Source organism: Lepidochelys olivacea (assembly GCF_965140295.1).
Source record: "Lepidochelys olivacea isolate rLepOli2 genome assembly, chromosome: 15".
Classification (NCBI taxonomy): Eukaryota; Metazoa; Chordata; order Testudines; family Cheloniidae; genus Lepidochelys; species Lepidochelys olivacea.
In genome coordinates, this window is record NC_140425.1 from 11,391,726 (window position 1) to 11,414,628 (window position 22,903).

A 22,903-nucleotide genomic window follows, 5' to 3' on the forward strand; every position below is an offset into this window, starting at 1 on the left:
CACGCAAGCGGCTCCGCCCGGCTCTCACCCCCACTCCGTAGAGCTGGTGCTCGGGGCAGCGCATGGAACCCCGTGGCCCCCCTGCCTAGAAACCGGGCCCGCTGCTAGCTGCTTCGAGGACACAGCACGGTGTTGAAACAGGTCGGCACTAGCCTGTCTGTCAGCGGTGCTGCCCAGCTAAGGACTTTTAACGTCCCAGTTGGCGGTGCTGACCAGAGCGACCCAGTGCCTGACATGCCATGACCTGGTACTGGGTCGCGACCCGAACTTTGAAACATATTGGCTTATGTCATCCAACAAGCTCAGTCTTTATTGGAGCTCATCTTTCTTTAGTGTGTGTACCAGCTCACACAGCAAAAACACTGTACTTAATGGAAGACATAAGATGTTCATTCAGAAAGAAGTTTAATTCCTGAAAATAAAATCAGTAGATTGTTTCTTATTTATAACAAGTTGTCCAGTAGAAGAAAAAAAAACACACCATGAAAATATAATACAGGCCCATTTTATATTTCCATTCTCTGGGTCACTTTGGGTTACTGCTCATCAATGTCAACCAAAACACACCAATAAGACAAGGAGGGGGGGGAAGAGGAGCAACAACAAACCATGCTCTTACTTGCATCATATTAGTTAATACAGACAACAACAATAAATGGCTCTATGATATTTGACTTGTTTTGCCAAAAGTGAGGGGAACTAGTCTGAGAGTTTGGAGTTTGATGTTTTGAAAACTCCCCGTTAGAAGAGCAAGATGCTCAGAAATCTGCAACATTTAAAAATGCAAGCTGGGCCTGGAATAACAGCCAGAGCCTCCAGTAAAGATTACTTTGCTGTTGAGAAGGAAATGGTTCTGCATTTTTAAATTTTCATTGCCATTATTTTTAACCAAAAGCTGAAATGTCGCCACGTTTGTCTGTGGCTTTGTCAAGTTAAGATAATTTTCTACCAGTTGGTCACTGGCTTTTTGAGCAAATTTCTAAACTCTGACATCAGTGCATAAGCACAGAAGCGCACAATGTACCATGTTGCTCTCATGTTAGAAAATAGATCCTAAATGGCAGTAGGACACCTGAGAATGGACTGGTCAAAATACAGCAGCCATAAAATAAACTATACAGCACAACAATGGTAGGCTTAGAGGTACTGGTGGTCTGAAATCTCAAGGTGCCATGATGGTGAACCTGCCTGCAGTCATGGCCATTCAGACTCTCTGCATCAGGACTTCTAACTAATGGAGCGTAATGCATGACAGAGAAATACATGTTAATTAAGAGCATGCAGAATATACTCAACTGAATCATACCTGTTTATCTGTGGCACAAACCACAATCTATGGCTCAGATGCATTTCAGCAGCATCTTTTTGTGTGTTCTCCTGTTGTCTCCCCAAGTTCTGTGCACTCTGTTTTCCTGTAAGGAAAAAACACGTAGAGGAACACTGTATAAATTCTTTGTACATATGCTAATATCTATGTATGCAGATATTCAAGTTAACCAGTAGACTTCCTCTTATCACTGGACCGTGCCGGGGTGCCCCAGGACAAATAATGCCCATTATCAATGCTGTTTTCCCTTTCAGGTGAAGAGAATTGACTTTCCCCATGTTCTATAAGTAGGGCCCTACCAAATTTGTGGTCCATTTTGGTCAATTTTGTGGTCAGAGGATTTTAAAAATCATAAATTTCATGATTTCAGCTATTTAAATCTGACATTTCACGGTGCTGTAATTGTAGGGGTCCTGACCCCAAACAGAGTTGTGGGGAGGGGAGGGTTGCAAGGCTATTGTAGGGGAGGTTGCGGTACGGCTACCCTTATTTCTGCACTGCTGCTAGCAGCAGTGCTGCCTACAGAGCTGGGCAGCTGGAGAGCAGCGGCTGCTGGACGGGAGCCCCGCTCTGAAGGCAGAGCTGTCGTCAGCAGCAGCGAGGAAGTAAGAATGGCATGGTATGGTATTGCCACCCTTACTTCTGTGCTGCCTGGCCAACAGCCGCTGCTCTTCAGCCACTTGCCGCTGCTCTTCGGCCACCCAGCTCTGAAGGCAGCGCAGAAGTAAGGGTGTCAATACCGTGACCCCACCTAAAATCACCTTGTGACCCCCCACAACTCCCTTTTGGGTCAGGACCCCCAGTTTGAGAGAGACGCTAGTCTGCCCTGTGAAATCTGTGTAGTCTAGGCTAAAAGCACACGAAAGACCAGATTTCACTGCCCGTGACAGGTTTTTCATGACCATGAATTTGGTAGGGCCCCATCTATAAACCTCAGACCTGCGATATATCATAATGTGGGATACAAGAGAGAGGTCACCAACTTTATCAAAGCTACCACTGCCTCAGTCTTGTATCCCACTCCTTAATCTCATTCCTATCCCCCTCAAGTCTTTTCCCTCCATTTCCTGTTTTTGATCCCTATCAAATTTCTGAACCAGCACTTGTATCTGTTCGGTCCCAGACAGGCCCCTCTTTTTGAGCTGTCTATAGCTGGCCGAGCTGGTGAGGCCCTGACTCAATGGCTTCTCTTTGTTTGGATGTAATATGGTAACTTGTGAACCCCTCCAATCAAGTCCATTATTTTAGAGATTGTTCTAGGCATCTATGGGCAGGACCCTGTTGATTTCTGTGAAAAAATCTGAATACCACTGAGCTTTGGAGCTGGGTTAGCAGACCTGTTAGCTTAAATCAGGTCTCACCTGTCTATAGATCAAAGAACCAGTTGGTGGCAACTATTAGCACCTTTCATCATCAAGGATACCTGCCTATTACCCATCTCCCCTACAGCGTTGAGCACCATGATAACCCTGAACAATTTATCTCCCAGACAGAAACAAGGAATAGTGGGGGAAGGGGAAAACATGGACCCTGCCATGGAGGAACAAGGAAGGAAGGGGGGACATCGGGACACACCTGACATATAGTGGTGGGGGAAGTTGCAAGGAATCCCTGAAATAGCAGCAGATGGGAGGGGACAAACAGGGAGCTTGTGGGGGGAATGGAGGGATGCAAGGAGCCTCTGGCATGTGCAATGAGCTCAGCCGACAGAAGCCTAGTTCCATAAACATGGTAAGTATTTTGTAGGACAAATGGAGACGAAGAAAGCTCTAACTCTTGTAGGGTACTCCACCTGGGTGAACCACGTGTGTTTCAAGGACAAAGCACCCATTGCCATCAAGACGAAAACCTTCTTGTCCTCAGTTTTCAGCTACGGTGCCATAAAAACGAGCAATAGTACTTTGCAATGATATCATTTCCACCTGATGCTCTCCAAGCACTTTCAACACATCAGTAAGGTAAGTATTATGCCCCAGGGGAGGGGAGGAACTGAGGCACAGAGAGATGAATACGAGGTCAGGTCTACAAACTTTTGCCAGAGTTGTTGCCCATCGGGGGGTGCAATTTGTGATGGAGATACATGTGCTGGCAAAACCCCTGGTGCAGACACAGTTATACTGGCAAAACTGCGCTTTTGCTGGTAGAGCTTATTTTGCTTAGGGAAGGCTGATGGAGCCACATAGGGAGTGCTTTGCTAGTCTAGTACACCCACATACCACTGCCTTCCCAGGGCAGACCTGGCCTGAGTCAGGCAGAGCTAAGAACAGAAGCGAAGAATCTTGTCTCCCCATTCCCTGCAGTTAACCGTTAGAGGACACTCCCTTGACAGACATTCCTTCTCTTTCATCCAGCTGGCACCAAGAATGGCAGCAATACCATCTCAAAGAAAGACACCTTTGTCCATCCCCCTCAAGAGGGCAATACAGTGAAACATTCGTCCAAATACGCTTCCTAGCAAGATTCCAGGAAGAAATCCTGAAAGGCTACATTAAAAAGAAAGAAGGCTCAAAAATAAACTCTTGACAAAAACTAGATGAATAAAATTATTATTCCTTTGCAGAGGACTGGCCCCACCCAAAGGAGCTATATTTACAGCGAGCCGGCAGGTACGTGCCAAGAATGTGTAACAGGTCTACTGTCCGTTACCCAAGTGAGAAATCCATCTGGGTTTAGAACAATAAAGAAAAGTCGTATTGAGGAAAATACCAGTTTATCCAACTCTCTCTACTTAAATGCACCCTTCCGCTAACCAAGAAATCTGTGCAGTTCAACTACATTGTCTTTGAAAGACTATTGAAAGCAAGAACCATTCTTAATGCCAGGGCCTGGGTGATGCTATCTTCCTGCTAACAGGGACAGAGACAGAGTCAGGCAAGGAAACTGATGAGTACTCATCACAACCTTATTGATACTTAGTATTTTCCTGTAAAAATTAAAAAAAAAAAAAAAAAAAAAAGCAAAACGAACTGCAAAATGTCTGCCTCCCCCCTCACCCCCCAAATCACTATTGCATGTCCAACCGAATTGAACATTTTGCTGAGTTCCTTTATAGTGCTCCGAAGCACACCTAGCATCTCAGTATAATAGCACAGGATCCTTGCTCGGAAGACCTTAATCTAAGTGACATGGTACAACCAATAGGGAACAAAACAGAGGAGAAACATTGGGCACAAATCACAAGGTTGCGTTGCTACTGGGCAAAGTCAAGGCTTTTAAAACGAAGGTGTTTGTTTTAGTTTAAGGACAGATTAAAAGTCTTAGAAAACTTTAAATTGAGTTGGATGTCTCACTTCTTGTAGCATTATGGCAGATATGAGTCATAAAGAGGGACAGCTGAACCAGTTCAAATAATGGTCGACTGAATATTTGTCTTTGTTAAGCTACTTAATTAGGACCGCCAGAGACAATTTCTACCTAAAAGAGTCTTCTTACAGTCCCAAGCAGCAAACTGAGAAGATCTGAGAGAACACATGTTGTGAAGCAGTGAAACATTGACAGTGCTTCAAACGTTGGCCAACACTTTCAAAAGAAAAAAAAGGGACTTGAGATTTTCAGCACATTCTGCAAATCAGGCCAACTTCCAGAGTTTCTCAAGTTGGGCACCCAAAAACTGACCCAATCATTCACTGGGCACTTTTGAAAACCTCTCAGCCTTAGAGCCTGGTCAGCTCTTGTTAACTACTACTGACATACAGCAGTGCTGCTAAAAATAAAAGGATCTTCAAATACCCAGGGCAGGGAGATGGGACTAATGTTCGGGAGAAAGTAACCGCTGACAGACACTAAACAATTCCTTTTTCATTGGTAAGAAAGGAGGAGATGAGACAGATTATGGGCCTAGATCATGCTACCACTGAGGACAATAGGAGTTTTGCCACGGACTTCAGATGGAGGTGGAACTGAGCCCTTTAGAAGCAAAGGAAAGGAGAGGAAAAATACCAGAGAAAAAGATATCCTCTACCCTACACCTTCTGATTTAAAATCACACTGATGATCTCCAATATGCAAGAGGTTTCTCAGGTGACATGGGACTGCTGCAGCTTTATGGACTATCACAAGCATCCTAACCACAAACTGTTACATGAGTCGACCAGTGTTAACTTGTACCAGGATGGTGGCAGAAGCCAGATGGGCAGAGGGGATGACAAAGATTGTCAAACTGTTGGGGTATTCTGGGCACTTTATGGCAGGTCCTTTTGGGAAGCTCTTTAATCATCTAGCATCACTAGAAAGCATCTGTGGCGCTGTTTTCCCTTTTCACACACAGCGGCACTGTGAGTACATATGACTTTTTTAAACAGCTATTTGTATGCTTGCAAGAAATATCAAGGGACTAGACTAGTGCTTCCCAAACTATGGGTCAAATCACTAGCTGGGGAGTAGAGGTGTAGACACACCTTAATTATTTTCCAGTGGCTCCGTTTTCATTTTTAAAAAAAGTAAGACTCTAGTCATTACAATTGCAAAGAAGATCTTCCATATGTGGAGTGAGTAGCTGATGAAGCAAGGTCTTCCTGATTTTGCAGAGAGCCTAAAACAATAGCTCTGATGTATGAACTGCCTCACTCATTTCAATGGGTGCTAGCTCAGATACCAGCAAGGACAGTTCTCATTTAGCTAACGAACATTGGCAGCTCAAAGCATCAAAGCATGTAAGAAATAGAAGGATGCATCATATTATGAAACGCTACCCCAGCATTTCCCAAAGTGGAGGGAGCACAAAAGCCCAGCTGAGGGTGCAACAGATGTACACATTAAGATGGGTGGTTTATTTCCTGGTGTGCAAGCTCAGCTTTCCAACATTTGGGAAATACTGACCTAAAAGAACTACACAGGTTAAAATGCAGTTTATAATCCATTGTTTTTAGCCTCATAGCCACTTCACTTCTTAGAAGCGGGAAATATGACCATTGTGTGGCCCATGCTCTGAAAGGTGGGGTCTCTGCTTTCAGCCAATATTTAATAAGAGGGGAGCAAATCCAGCAGTTTTTACATTTTAATTGTGTTTTTTTTTTAATTAGAAATGGAACCAGATATCATTGCTGTGCCCCACTTCCCAGCCACTCCAGCTGAGGTCAGCCTGGCACCATTCCTACAGCAGTACTGCAGCCTGCCTTGTGAAGAAGTCCCACCAACTACACGGTTGTCCTTTTTTTTCTGAATTTAAGAGCAGGCAGATCACCAGTAAATTGCTTGAAAATACAGCCTGAATAGTAGCATTGCTCTAAGCCGTAGAAGTGATGCTGCATAGTTTGATTTCAGTGGGAGTTAGATGCCTGAATATCTTTAAAAAACTGGTCCAAATCCACCTGCAGCCTGTGCTGTCTCACTTGCTCATTAACGTTTTCAGTATATACAGCAAAGGTTTCTAGATCCTGCAAGAACATCTCAGGGATACAGTTCTATACTGATGTCTAAACATATTTATCATGGTGGGCCATATTTATCATAGAGGGGCCTTTCCAACACCATTTCCAAGAGATAGGAAATGCTGTTAAACTCACGTTGAAGTTACTGTTGATTTTTCAACATTAAGAACGGTGCAAACCTTTTGTTAATGCAAACTGACACCTAATGCAACGGTTCCCAAAATAAGGACTAAGTTCTCCAATTAAAATCAAGCAGAAAATCAAGCTGCAGGAAGTAGGTGGAACAGCAGCAGACTCCACTCACAGGATCAGCAGGCTAGCATGGCTCGTCCGTATCCATGGTTATGTGCATGCAATTCTTTTTCTTTTGCATAAAGCATCCCTGCCCGAGAGTGACCGGCACCACCGGCACACACACACCCCACCCTGCTTTCTTTACTTGACCATGAGACCAGAAATCCCAGATTCATTCAGCAGCAGCACATGAAGGTCTCACATCAAGAGAGCAGTTAAAGCACAGCTTTAAGCACGTGCTTAAGTTCCACTGTAGTCAATGTGATTTAAGCACGTCCTTAATTGTTTTGCTGAATCCGTGCCAATAACTTTCCCCTTGACTGCTGAACAGGGTTAGTAAAAAACCCACACACAGCCACTCCATCCAATATTGCTACAGTGAACTGAAGCATACACGTCCTCATTAATCCTCTTACGTGCAGATCACTATCTACCCTCAAAACTCCTATCACTTAGCAGAAGCAGGTACTTGATTTTTGATGTAAGCTAGCATTCTCTAAAAGTACTCAACCCATAAAGCACGACGAATTTGCAGCAGCACCGTTCCATTTCCAAATCTTTCACTGAGACCCATGATAGAAACATGCAGTTATACACCATAGAACAACAGAGAAAGGATCTCTGGAAGCTTTCTGTTTTTCAAACTGATGGATAAAAGAAAAATTAAATAGAAACAGACTTAGGTAGAATTTACAGTTCAGACAGCTCCCAGAAGCTATCACTATTTACTGAACATCTCAACGAGTCATGGAGTCCGTCTTTTTTTTTTTTTTAAAAACTATTGAGGACATTCTCATACAGGATCGCAACGTATTTCCTTATTAGGAGTCTAGTATATGTAAAATTAGTGGCCAGTCAGAAGAACCTTCAGCGGTGATCGTCTGGCCTATAAGCTTAAAAGGTGCCATAGCTGCCAGCAACTTCTTGTGGGGTTTGAGTCTCATCCCCAAGAAAAGAAAGGGAGTACTTGTGGCACCTTACAGACTAACGAATAGTCTCTAAGGTGCCACAAGTCCTCCTTTTCATTTTGCGAATACAGACTAACACGGCTGCTACTCTGATCCCCAAGAAAGAAACTTCCCACAAGCATATCCAAATCTGCAGATTCAAACTCCACCAAATAAAGTTCTAAGACCTCGAGTCTTCGCATCACTCCCTCCCACCCCCAAACGGGGAGTTACAGTACTTTAAACTGTTTCTCTTGGACGTTCCTAAAAAAGAAAATAAGGGGAAATGCATTGGATAAAGGCTTCACTGCTACATACAGAGCCACCACGGTTGTCAGGTAAACGACATGTGGAGCTGTTGGGATGCTTCTGAGACGTCTTTCCACTCAGCTTCTCAAAAACTCAGTTCGACTCCAGATTTCGTCACTCCGGTATCTTTATCTGGCATACAGCAAAACTACACTGAGTTGATAAGACTCAAGCACAGAGTGGGTATGGGGCGTGCCACACATCCAAAGCTACAAAGAAATCCTCTTCCTTTATATACATTTACACATGGCATCACGTGTCTTGGGATTGGCTTGGTTATTCTGAAGGAACCAATCCCTGTTTGGCATGCTCTGCCCATGCACTGATCATGCATAATCTGACCTCTATTTTATCTGACAGTTAGGCTTGTTTACTAATACCAGGATGTTCCTGCTGATCCTGCATACTGCTTGTTGTGACAACTTAACCTTTCGTTCACCTTCCACATCACGCCTACTAAGAAATGAAGCAAGTTACTTGTGTCAAGTTACATATGTCAAGCCAGGCCTACAGTAGCATCAGGACAGAACCTATAGTTCCAATAGTCAACAGGGACTACAAATGGGGCTCGAGTTGCAACCGTTAGCTATAGCAGTAATAGAACCGAGTCTTCTTAGTCTATGGTTTGTAGAGGGCAACATGATCACATACAGGGTATGTCCATGCTACAGAACTCCCTCAAGTTAGTCAACTCAAGTGACCACACTCATTCTAGGCTAGACACAATCAATAGTGCTAGACACAGATTTCTGAGAGTAAACCACATGGGTCATAGTAACACAGCAAACTGCACCAACATTAAAATTTAAAATGATCTGGACAAACTGGAGAAATGGTCTGAAGTAAATAGGATGAAATTCAATATGGACAAAAGCAAAGTACTCCACCAAGGAAGGAACAATCAGTTGCACAAATACAAAATGGGAAATGACTGCCTAGGAAGTACTGCAGAAAGGGATCTGGGGGTCATAGTGGATCACAAGCTAAATATGAGTCAGTGTAATGCTGTTGCAAAAAAAGCGAACATCATTCTGGGATGTATTAGGAGGAGTGTTGTAAGCAAGACAAGAGAAGTAATTCTTCTGCTCTACTCTGCGCTAATTAGGCCTCAACTGGAGTATTGTGTCCAGTTCTGGGTGCCACGTTTCAGGAAAGATGTGGACAAACTGGAGAAAGTCCAGAGACGAGCAACAAAAATGATTAATGGTCTACAAAACATGATCTAGGAGGAAAGATTAAACAAACCCAATTTTTTCAGTCTGGAGAAGAGAAGACAGAGGGGACATAACAGTTTTCAAGTACATAAAAGGTTGTTACAAGGAGGAGGGAGAAAAATTGTTGTTCTTTACATCTGAGGATAGGACAAGAAGCAATGGGTTTAAATTGCAGCAGGGACGGTTTAGGCTGGACATTAGGAAAAAATTCCTAACTGTCAGGGTGGTTAAGCACTGGAATAAATTGTCTAGGGAGGTGGTGGAATCTCCAACACTGGGAATTTTTAAGAGCAGGTTGGACAAACACCTGTCAGGGATGGTCTAGATCAATGATTCTCAACCTTTCTGTGGAACAACACATTCCTATTCCCAACAGACTGTGGCAGGCGCCAAACACCCCGCTGCCGAAATGCTGCCAAGAAGTGGCAGCGGAAAGAAGCCTCACCACCGAAACACCGCCAAGAAATGGCAACGCTTCTCGGCAGCATTTCAGCGGGTGGTTCTCAGGTGGCTGTGCTCGGCGGCAGCATTTCAGCGGGTGGTTCTCAGGTGGCTGTGCTCGGCGGCAGCATTTCGGCGGCGCGGTGTTCTGCGGGCGCACACAACTGCCCTGGCGGGCGCCATTGCACCCACAGGCACTGCGTTGGGGACCCCGGTCTAGATAATACTTAGTCCTGCCTTGACTTGAGTGCAGGGGACTGGACTAGATTGACCTCTCAAGGTCCCTTCCAGTCCAATGATTCTGTGAAGAAAAAAAAACCACATGTGGAAGCTTTTGCTGCCTAGTGTGGGAGAACTCACCTGTCCCCTCTGGGGATTGTGGATGGAAATGGTGTGCATACACGCACACACTTCTAAAACCATCACATCCAGCATTACCAAGTCGCTTTGGTCAGAAACTTACCATCCCTTCAATTGTCAAAATCCCAGCTAGAGAAAGACCTGGGGAACTTATTTAGGTTATCAGCTCATTTCTTGGCGACTAAAATAATTAAATTTAAAGAGCTACTGTTTTGTGTGGCACACCAAAACAGTGCATAAGTTTCCTCTACTAGTCCAGCCCTAAAAACCTCACAAGTGACAGATGCATTTATTCCATAAGCTCAGTTATTTACGGTTCTTAGATATTGTATATAAAAAAGCAGCTATTTGATTACCTCTTGTTCACCTTTACATAATTTACCACAACTCCAGATTCTCAGAAAAGACCATTTGTGTTTAGAAGAAAAATCTTTGAATTGGTACATCATAATAATGAAATGCAGCCATTTGTAGAGAAGAAAAGAGTTTTCCCAATATTAGAAGATATATTGATAACAGCTGGGCAAATTATGTCAATTAATTTTTTTCTGATTTGGGAAAGGATTTGGGATTTCTGATTAGTCTCTCAGATCAAACATGTGATGTAGCACAGGATAAGCAAGTATGCCCAGCACATTCAATATGATTCTGACAGAACTGTTTTCAACTTTGCTTGGCTTTCTTTACTTTGCAATTCACAGGCCTGTCCAGAAACTTCACCTGAGTTAAACAGACATAAATGAACCACTGCAGTTTGTGTTACAGCAGAAGGCCTTGGGTTCCCTTCAAATATTTCTTTTCCATGAGAGAAATATGAGATTTTTACCTTTCCATGTATTCATCACTGCTATCCATGTATTATAAATTCTTGTATTAAACAAACTTTGATCCATTACTCTGTTAGATTGGGAGTCTGACAATATTACTTGTGCAGGTTAAAAGAAATGGAATCAGTACTTTACCAGGGAATTAAGGAAACTATGTGCACTGTAGCCAAAGCAAATGAAATTAGCCTTAAACCCAGAAGCCTCATTGTAGAAATCCACCTTTACTGCAGCAACAAGAGCTGATTTTTAAAGTACACATGATCTTCACTGAGGATCTACAGTTTTACAGGCACACAGTATTACTTCTGTTTGTTCAGCTTGCAACTACTGATGTACTAGTACTTGGTGTCTCAATTAGGAGAGGCAATCGCTCTTGCTAATCAAAGAGAGAGACTAAAAATGATGAGTTTAAATTCCAGAAAGGAACCATTATCGTAAATGGAAGGACAAGTTTTATAAGTATAGGATCAGGGAGAGCAATGGAACATGCTTCCAAAGGAAACAGTTCAGTTGCATCACTGGGAATCTTCAAGGTCACGACAATCAACTAGTGGAAATATTTTAAGGATACTCTGAGTCTTGACCGAATGCAATTTATATATTTTATTAGTATATTTATTAAAGGTCCCTCTGAGCCCAAACGGTCCTATGGTCATCAGTGTGTAATTAATTTAAATACTAGCAGTATCATGGGGTCCTGCTCCACGACAGAAACTGTAAGGGGAAACATGATCCAGTAAACAGGCCACTGCACTGGACTGAGCTTGACGACATGGGAGTTCTAATCTTAGCTCTGCCACTGACTGTTGTGACCTTGTGCCAGTCACTTTATTTTGCTTCATTCACCCTCCATAAAATGGAGATATTGGTAGTCATGCTCCTTTGTAAAGCACCATGAGATCTAAAGATGAAAAGCATTATATACGACTAGTATTATTAGGATATTCTGCTCAATTTTCAAAGAGTAATTCTTTACTTCAACTTCTATCACTGAGTTACAGTCTGGGAGCTCAGCATTACACAGCACATGTGAATCTATAGCGAACGCCAAAAAACTTACAGAACAGGGCCCACCACAACCAACTGCAGCCACAGACATGCAAATACCAGACAACTGATTGTGTGGTTTTACTACAGCCGCCAGTGTAACCATCCTGCTAGGATGTGAGCAGAATCAGAAGTTCACAGGATGATGCACTAAGTCATTATGAAGGCAACACCGCACTCCAAACCCTCCTGCATACAGGGGAAGGGCCATCCTCTCTCTGGGCCTGACCCAAAGCCCGTTGAAATCAAAAGAAAAGCTCCCATTAACATCAACGGCAATTAGATCTGCCCTATATTCCTAACAGGACTCTGCTCTCTAGGCCCTCTTTATATATTAAAATCACTCAAATCAGCTGTCCAGTTTTTTTACTAACCAATGGCTAAGCTCATAATAGGAATGGAATTGACTATTACATTTCAGTAGCATGCATTCAGGGCTCAATCCAGAACACTTCAGCATGTGCTTAATCTTAGGCACTTGATTAGCTCCACCGAAGCCTTTAACAGATTCATACCCCATCTTTAACAAAGAGTGCCATGGGGCTGATTTGATTCCGATGCACTGGGAAGAAATGCCACTTAGTGATTCACCAACCTCATCACTTCCCACGGCTCCCAATGTATGTCAGCCGTATTGATTCCCGTTAGCAGGGAGATCTAATGAGTTCGAAGCTCAAGCAAGGCCTTTGACTACACGGTAATAATCAGCTCACAACTCTGCTGCACTCCATCACAATGTAAAATGTATTCCCTCCCACCCCAGGAACATCTGCAAAAGGAAATGAACACCAGGCAATCTTTTCCAAAATCCACATACAGTAACTCTAAATTTGTCAAATTACTTAACAAAACACATGCTCTTGACTGTCCTGGTATAGATAGTTTATAGTGTCATTATGAAACTATTTGCAGCTGTTAAGTCACATGATATTTAAATGAGTAAATTGTGAGCCAAGAGGGAAAAATGGGCTTAAACACACAGGAGAATGGGCTTAAGTGTGAAAACATTACCCCCTGCAAAGAGTAAACGTTGAAACAAATACCCTCTTGGAAGGAACATAAGAGCTTTAAATCTTTCCAAGCCCTTCCCAGCAGTAACATTTTAAGACTGCATTAAAAGGTTTAATAATGAACTGAAACAAAAAGGAAGGAGTGTGCTCTGGTTAGAGCAGGGAGCGAAGAGTCTTAACACCTGGATTCTATTCTTGGCTCTCTCATTGGCCATAGGCAAGTCACTTACCCACTCTGTGCCTCAGTAAACTAGGGATAACTATATTTAATGACAGGTTTCAGAGTAGCAGCCGTGTTAGTCCGTATTCGAAAAAAGAAAAAGGAGGACTTGTGACACCTTAGAGACTAACCAATTTATCTGAGCATAAGCTTTCGTGAGCTACAGCTCACTTCATCGGATGCATTCAGTATTGTATTTACTGTATTTTCCACTGAATGCATCCGATGAAGTGAGCTGTAGCTCACGAAAGCTTATGCTCAAATAAATTGGTTAGTTTCTCAGGTGCCACAAGTACTCCTTATATTTAACTACTTAGAGCGGGTCAGAGGCTTAGTGGATGTTTGGAAAACCCTTTAAAATTGTATAAACGAAACTAAGTATTATCATTAATTACTATTCACTAAAAATTAAAGTCCAAGTCCAGTTGAAATGACTGGCCCTTAAGCTTATCTCAGATTAAGTTTTAAAAGGTGGAAATGTATTTCCATTGCTTTATCCAAGACCTTATAAGGCAGCAAACTGTCAGTATGAGAAGTTGGTGTGGCTTCATCTAGTGTAAGAAGTCATTTTTCAGTGTAACTGCAGACACTGTTTTTTTTTAAATCTTAAAGGAATTAGTATTTACCCCCATTTTATCTGCATGTAACAGTACTCCATTTCCAGGGCTGGTAGTACTTTTTATGAACACACAAAAATCTAGGAAATTCAGCCGTTTTATTATTTCATGGGCTTCACAAATTTGGCTCATGATTAAGAGGCAATTTTATTTTAGTTAGAAACAGCATGTTCCGTGCCCCATACCACGTGCTTTCATTAATGTTACCGCGTGGCACTCTTGAAATTAATAAACACAATTAAAAATGGGGAAGAAGCTGCGTGGAGTACATACGCATCAGATTTAAAATGTCATTGTCTCTTAAAAGATGTCTAACCCAAATAGTCCTGCACAGAGACAGATAAGAAGTTTCACTAAAATAATCTCAGATTCATGAATTTGAGGACACAGCCTTTTTTACCTCCTGACATTCAGCAGGCTTCTTGTGTAAGGGTTCTTCTGCAGCATTTTTATCCTCCCTCCCTGCCTCTTCAGTGTGCTGATCAAAAGATTAGAAGAATTCTAACAGTTATGCCATGCACAACTCAGAGGAAAAAGTAAGTCACCCAATTTGTTTATAAAAGCTTAGACAGACACCAGCGCACTAAGCGTTTCCTACCTATTGCTGTAACAGTTTTGAAAGACTTTTTTCTATTTCATGCTTTAAAGCTATTTTTAGATGTTTTTAAAGAGTTTATATTGTGACTGACACATAATCAGAAAAAAAACAAAAAAGTCAGCAACAGAGCAAATCTACTCCCAAAGTCAGTGCTGAAAGCTTTGAGCTGCTCCAAACCATCCAAAAGTAAACAATGTTTAGCCTAGTGAGAGATGTGAGGTTTCTAAGTCTTTGTATCCCGTATTACCTTTCTAATTGCAGGACTGATGCCACAGTTCAGCAAACCTATTAGACTATTAGGCATAACTGCCATAAGGGCAGTTAATAAATCCTAATGCCATCCTGAACATTTTAAATAAAACAATCGCACTTTTCCGTCTGTAAAACCTAATTTGTGCATCACAGAAATCGGACTGGTATTATCCACCTCTAATCTGTCTCCCTGCAATTGTGTTGTAGCTACCTTGATTTCCCCCGAAGAGTCAACTGGCTAGGATAAGCTTCAGGTCTTAAACTGTTGAACACTGGTGGTTAGATGCTGTTGTACTTTTAAGTATGAAGGGAAGAGGTTCTTATGTATGTAAAATTGATACATTGATTTGGGATCCTTTGAGATGAAAGGTGTTCTAGAAAATAAATGCATGACACTGTATGAAATCCTATTTAATTTACCTGTACAAAAGAACAAACAACTTCTGGGTCTTTAAATATTACTCCAGCTGTCTGGGTATAAGTAATTTTCTGTTAGAAATCTTTTTTACGTTCTTTCCACAAGAGGACTCAATCCAGATGCACTTTTTGGGGGCGTTAGTATTACTGGGAGCACCAGCCAAAGGAAAAGAAAATGACTGATCCAGGTGCGTCTCATGACAAGGCATGGAAACAGATGCTTCCCACACTCACATGCTGAAAGGGAAAAGATGTATTTGGGAAAGAGTCAGTCAAGAAGATCATGTGAAACAGAATCCACAAAACAAAGCAATAATTCTCAATTTTCAGGAGGTTGTGTTGGATGAAGGGACTACAGAAGTTTATTCCTCATGATTGCTAAAACTAAAAATGTACACATTTATTGGAAAAGTTCAAACAGAAATAAAGTCTAAATGATTGTGTAAGGATTTTGGAACGATCCTTTGTTTCGCCTTTGCAGAGCTCAAACTCAGGAGAGGCAAGGCCCACCGTCTCTCACTGCTGCTGGATAAAAACGCAGGAAAAGCTGCAGCATTTTATTGTATTTCCTCTAATTCAAACCGATCTTTTCTCTTGTCCTCAACTTTTGTTCCCGCCCCTTTCCCTTGTTTGGCACCCCATGAGCCTCTCCTCACCACAGGTGTCACCTTTTACAGATTCCTTTCCTTTCTGTCTCTCTGCTGGCCGCAGATAAATTGAAATGATCAAAGAGAGAGAGAGTTTACTAAAGTGCTACAGTTTTGCTCTGCTCCACCTTTAGTGACTGCTCCACTCCAGCTCACCAGACTCTCTTCCGGACCTAGTTACACACAGGATGGCAGCAGTTAACATATGGAAAAAGGGCATTTGTTCCCCCATGCTTGTATAACTCAGAAATGGCGGAACCAACTTTGCTCAAACATCCCCAAGTTCACTTCTGGACTGAGTCCAAGAGTGAAAAACCTAAGGCCCAAAAAAAAAAAAAAAAGCATTTGAGGAAGTTACAACCAAGTTCAATGGTGAGTGGGGGGAAGGGATGTTCTAATGGAAACTGAGTTTAAACCCAACATCACCCGGCATAACTGAGTTGGCGATAAATATTACATGATTTCCTCCTACTGGATAATGCTAGACTTGGGAAGCCAATGTGTATTTTTATTACTGTCCAAAAAAGAATGCACAGAAGCAAAGTACGTATGTTTCCTTTCCAAATGGCTGTCGCTGCTGCCTACCGGTTGTATACAAGGAGGGAGAATCTACCTTCCTGTGTAAGTCGCAGAGCAGCACAAACTATTTAAGAAACAAACCCCACACCTGATGCTCTGAAAATCTGAAATAAAAAGTGTGTTCCCTGGTGACAAACGAATAAAGGATTTACTGAGCTTTTTGCCTATCATAGATGCTAACCTGATTCCAATGTATTTTATGTTCTGAGATAGGACCGGCTGGGCAAGGAGACTGGGACTGGAATGAGGTGCTTCGGTAGTGAGTATGGTGAAACCTAGGACTGAGCAGGGTGTGACAACAGACAAAAAGGTGGGAGTGGGGAAGAGACTGAGAAGAGAACAGCATCTTCATGACAACTCAGATTTATTCCCACAGCGCCGTCCTGCTTGCTACAGTGCATCAGCCCCGTTTCACAAGAGAGAGAAACAGAGCCTGTCACACTGGAAAACAGTGACAATGTCGAGAACAGACCCTAGATTTCCTGACTCCCAACCCACTGCTTTAACCATATCACCAAGTCCTTTCCTCAGGATACTCACCGGTCATGTCACTCAGTATCATCTGCTGACCATCATGTACCATTGCCACTAGTTAGTCTTTTCCAGGGTGCTCATCACTGTATGGGCTAAACACTTCACAAGCATCAATGGATTTAGCCTTAAAACACTCCTGTAGTCTGAAGAAGACAAGCCAAGGTAATTCCCTCCTGTCCACAAACAAGCTGCCAAGTACTGTACAGCAGCATTGATGCAGACAGACACATTAAGCTAATGGGAAAGGAGTGTCTGAGAAGGCAATGAGAAGCCTCAGTGCTCGCAAAGCCTACCTCCTATCCCACAGGGTGTGGAGCTAATCTCTAAATGACGGAAGGACAAACATCACTGTACGTAAACTAGAAAGTGAGCTATTGTAGCAGACATTCTTTCCTGTCCCAAGTCTGCATTCTCTGGCTTAGCCCGAAGGGCGTGAGAGCTGAATCACAACATGATCAGAGAAGGACTGAAATGTCAGATATTTTTCTCTCTCCCCCCATTACAACTGGTTCATTTTTTACTAGCAAGTTTGTTCCATAACTCTTCTAGGCTCTCTAGGGATTTTTAACAGCTTTGTCTATTTTAGGAACAAATATACATAGCTATTTTTCCTGCCCCTTCTTACAAAGATCATTTAAGGAAAATTACAAATATAGCAATTACCACTGCAGGAAGCTGGGTTTCATTGGCCATTATGTTTTGAAGAGATTTGTGCCATGAAAACACCACCACCACGACAGCGCTGGAGTCACCGTTCCAGAGTCACAGCTGTGCTAGTGTTTCCATCATAAAATCTTTCCTGGGTATACCAAAGCAGGAAAAAAATTGCTCCAGATTCAAGGAGTCAGCTAATGATCAGAGTTCAAACAAGTACGTTGGTTTAGCAGAGTTTGAGGAACACAAGGACTGTGCTCAACAAGTGAAGTATTAGTCAGCAAGGACCACTGCCTAGAATTAAATGCCATTTCTTTAGTCATTTCAAATGTTAAGTGAGTTATGGTGTGGGAGAAAGGTATTGACCAACAGCCCTAGAGACTGAAGTCTTGTGTTCAGCCACAAAACAGACAAAACACAGGCAGCAGCAACACAATCTTTCCCTAGACTCAAAGCCCTGTCATATGCAAAGCATATGGGATGTGAATTCGGTGGCAGGGATGCTGTAATTATGCAGGAGGGACTCTGGAATTATGTGGCACTCCAAGGCCCTCTGCCCCCACTGTGCCTCCCAATCCCGCCCGATCAATGAGGTATTCCCAATATTTTCTTACTTTACGCTGCCTCCCCCGTTTTTAAATGGTAGAAGCTGGGGGGGGGGGTGGGGTGCTGAGGATTTTGAGAACTGTGCTAGAGGACAACTGGGGCTTTGGGAACTCAGGAAGGCATGGGAAACAGCCCAGGAGGTAGTTGAGGCTTTTGATACTTGGGAAGGGATACACAGTCGTCTCCTCTCTCCCGCATCAAGCAGGGAGAAGTGACTTTAAATGCGTGAGGAAGGAAGTTTGAATTCCTCAGCTCAGCAGCATTTGACAGGAACTATACCCTGCCCCTAAGATCTATCACCACGTCCAACAACGATGGCCTGCCAGACAACTGGGAATTCATCAATTAAATAGAGAGAGTAGAAATAGTGTTAAGATCAAGTTATGGAATTATATAAGCCTGTATCGCTAAAGACAGACCAGGAGCTGCTGAGTGGCACAAACCTTGCAGAGACAAAGGAAGGTAATTAGCAATCCCCAAGAAATTTCCTGCAGCAAGGGATCACCTGTCCAAAGGGAGAGGAGGAGGATGCAAAATATTGACCGGCACTATAACGTGTCAACCTTCAACAGGAATACCTGGTGGTGATTAACTAAGGTGGGACAGAAACAGAGTACACCTCTGAGTGCGGGTGTCGCATCCGAGAGAGCGATAAAGCAGAATATCTGCGTAAATATCTTTTAATCAATTATGCTGGATGTAACCCACCCTGTGGCACTTTCAAGATGAAACACTGCACAGAGTATATCAGAGGGGATGGGAGACCGACATGGGAGGAGAGAGCAGCAAGACGTAATGCTGACGGCTGGGAGAATGGAGAAAAGCTCATAATATAAAGCAATACAGTATTTTCTCTTATTTTCCCTGTAATTAAGTCCAATGCACCCACCTAGATCAGCTCCACAAAGTATTCTGGCTAGGTATGTTACATGAGCTACGGCTTTTGTTTACTATAAGGTTCTCCACCTCTGCTCTCAACACATCTTGTTTTAATTAGACCATTTTGGCTCTTGGGCCACTGTGCTGAGGAATTTCTCTAGACAGCCCCCGCCAGAGTACGCTACCTTCAGACTCAATTCTCGGCCAAGAGGAGTTCCACAGCCTTGGGGGCCCTCCCCCACCAGCGGTGTGAGCGGATGTTGTGGGAGGTGCATGGGGGACCCAAGAGCCATGAAGGAGAACAGGGCTGATGGGAACACAGATTATAAAACACAGGCTTGATGTTTCCACTGCAAAGACAGGCAAGTCATTAATGTTGACATTTCCAGTGCCCCTAAGATGTCAGCGTTGACACCCCACTGAGCTAAATGAGGTAGTATGTACCAGTCTCAGACCTACTGTTTCAGGCTGTTTGCAGACCCAGGCAGGCATGGTTACTGAACTCTGTTTACATTTTGAAGGTTTCTTCACAATCCTAAGAGCCAGACAATCCTCCCTTCACCCTCCCCAAGTTAAAGCTTAGATTCTGGAGCACAGCTCTGCTGCAATTTAACAATAATAATAATAAATTATGATAAAACTTACACTGCTACTGAATTGCATTACACCAAAGACCCGGCCCGTCACCGTTTTGTGTGTCTCAGTCCTCTGGGAGGCATTCAAACCACCTGAAAGTGTGAAAGGGGAGTTGACAGACTGTAGTCTTGAAGCACCCTTGTTGGAAGCCTCAGGTGTGTCTGCCCAGGCTCATAATCTGGGTTTTAGCCTAACTCTCCCCACCGTCCACACAGAAAACCCCCTGACCTGGGTTTGGAGGTCCTCTAAGCCTGGGCCAGCTGACCCGGCTGGGTGTGCAGATTACAGCCTGAGCTCTGCTTTAAATCTGGCACACAGCCTCAATCATTGTCTCTAGCACCCTAGTTGGAAGTCTTGGAATTAGAGCCAGTCGGAGTAATTCAGCGTGAATACTGACCACCAATAGCAAGGTACAATAGAGTGCTTCTAATACACCTCCGACACCGAGAGTGAGAGTTGCTTTCTCTCCCCATGTAGGTTCTTTCTTAGATGGGTGCTCACTACTGTATACCTGAGCACCTGCCATGAGGAGAAAACAAAACTACTTTTTCTTTCAGCCTTGACAGCTGGAAACAACTTAAGGTTATCAGTAGCTGGTTTTAACTAGCTACTGTTACCACCTTTCGGTATATTTTTACTAGCAAGTTAACACTTACAAAAAATATCCTTCCTGTTACAAGCGTGTTTGATATCCAAGGCTATAACACGTAGCATCGTTCTGAATGCATTAAGGCCAAAATTATCGCAATGTTGAAAATCAGTGGAAAAAAATAATGAAAAGGGAAATGTACAATGACTACCCACCACCACATTCCACAGGAAGAGATAGATTAGAAATAGGGGACAAGGTATTTTACCCGGTCTTGCAGTAGCCGGGCACAATGGAAATCACTACATATTTTAGGGAAAATAGCTAAAAACAAATATATGTTCATTGTATTCATTCCAAAAGCAATTTTCTTCACAGGAAAAAATATAAATAAAAATACTATTTATAGTATACAACTGTTTTGCTTACACTGACAAAAGACAAGAAATTTAGCTTGAAGACTGAAACCACATCCTTAGTTTAATCTGCTGTGCGACCCACATCATACAAGAACATTCACCACTCCAACACTATCAATATCTGGAGAATGGGTAAGTCAAGGTATGTGATTTCAGCCGTAAGTCTTATTTTCTTGGGATCTGTCAGGTCCAGCCAAGCCCTTAATGTAGCTTTAATGTAGATTTTTGGCATATAGCAGCTTTAAATAAAAAAAAGAGTCCTAACCTAGAACTAGAGGAAAAAAGACCTTTCAAACTGGGCAGTGGAATCTGAGGTTTAAGATTAAATTAACTCTTGAATGCACAGAGATCAGCAGGTCAGTCTGGAGACTTCTGCAGATAATTACTATTTCTGGTCAAATTAAAGGGATTATCATTTATAAGATTGAAAGGGGAACTCTCCCAGAACAGCATAAGCACAACTGTAAATTATCTACTCTTATAAAGCACCCTTGCTTGTAACACTGCCAACCAATAAGGGTTAATTTATAGGTGGCTGTTTTAAGTCATTATTTACTTAAATTTGTTTTTTATGTGAAACTGGTAATCCAAAATTCTGTATCTGGTTGTGTTTGAAAACAAAAACATTCAGTCTAGGTACAAGTCTCTACTTTAAAGTATTGAATGAAGAGGAGCGGTTTCAGACTGTTCAGCCCTGTTTTTAAGAGAAATTAATCTGTCAATTTTCAGTGCCTCTCTGTACCAGTCCCATCATGGGAAGGGAGCAAGACAGACTGAAATGTCAGGCTCCTTTAGGTGGGATCCACCTTCTCACAGGTGGACGAAGCAGAATCAGTCCTTGTGCACCAGGTAGGTCCCTTCAGGAAACAGAGATACCTTTGTAAAGCAGACAAGTGTGGCAATGGGGATTCTATACTAAGAAATATTAATAGCTGGATACGTGTCAACCATGACTACTGTTTGGTGACTTACCTACCAAGTTCAAAAAGTGGCATATGCGTCCATAGATCTAGGAGAACTTCTAGTAAGAGCATGGAAGCAGGCTGTGGCCTTGATAATTATGGATACCAGTTAATTAGGGTATGTGAAAGATCCTGAAAGCTAAATATAGATTACTAAGAAATCTTAAAGGCCTATACAGTAGCTTTCTCTGAAATGCTCTGGTTCCATATACAAGGCTAGACAGACAGTGGGAACTTCCAACATCTCAGTGTGTAGATAAGATACCGTAAAAAGAAGGGTTAAAATTTATTGGACACTGGGGAATGCCTTAGGGAAAGAAGGGACTACTCCAAACCAGACTACTAACATAGAAAATTGATAAAGTTTTGGAAGATAGCTTAGTGTTCCTTGCCACCTGTCAGCTATCTTCTACAGATATCAGCAATACAACATTAATTTTAATCTGTAGTGAAGGATCAGACAAAAGTTAGTACTGAAATGAGGAGGAACAGGTTAAGCTCAGAGGTACGTACCAGAAAACCAACAGGATTTGAAAGAAATAAAAGAAAAACTGCTATGTGCTCAAAAATAAAAATTATAGAGGTCTATACACCAATGTGAGCAGCAAATCCGCAGTGAACTGGAGTGCCAGGCAATGAGAGGGAACCTTAACATAACAGGCATTACTGAAACATTGTGGAATGACCAAAAATAAATTGATGAGAAAACTACACAGGAAAGACAAATAGGGCTGTACCAATGCTTGTGGAAGGGGATATTATTGCGTTCGATTTTTTACTATATTGGTTATTGTTGAGGTGTGGGCGTGGAACAGCCTTCGGGCTTGATTATAGTTGGACTGTTTGTTTATTTTTTGAGAAGGCACTTGCAGTGAGATTATATACTTTTTATATATAATAAATCTAAAAATAAATAGATCTGAGCGAGACTATAGAATCTAATGTGTGTGGGCAAGGGTAAGGCACAGAAGACCAAATTATTTACGATAGTCAAAATCAAAAACAGCCTGTCAGTAATTCTGAAGGGACCTAACCAAGTTAGGTAAATTAGAAACACAATGGCAGATTAAATCAAATGCATGCAACTGCACAGTAATATACATTGCAAGAAATAATCTGAACTATTTCACACACACTGCTGAGTTCTAA

General features: G+C 42.4%; 1 protein-coding gene across 2 annotated transcripts in view; it reads right to left on the reverse strand.

Annotated features, from left to right (window-relative positions):
* The window catches only part of TAOK3 (TAO kinase 3), a 143,359-nt gene that overhangs the window by 72,811 nt on the left and 47,645 nt on the right, over positions 1 to 22,903 (reverse strand). For both annotated transcript variants that reach the window (XM_084648870.1, XM_084648871.1), the window contains exon 2: positions 1,307 to 1,412. The gene's annotated coding sequence lies outside the window, so the exon portion shown is untranslated. The remainder of the gene's footprint in view (positions 1 to 1,306; positions 1,413 to 22,903) is intronic.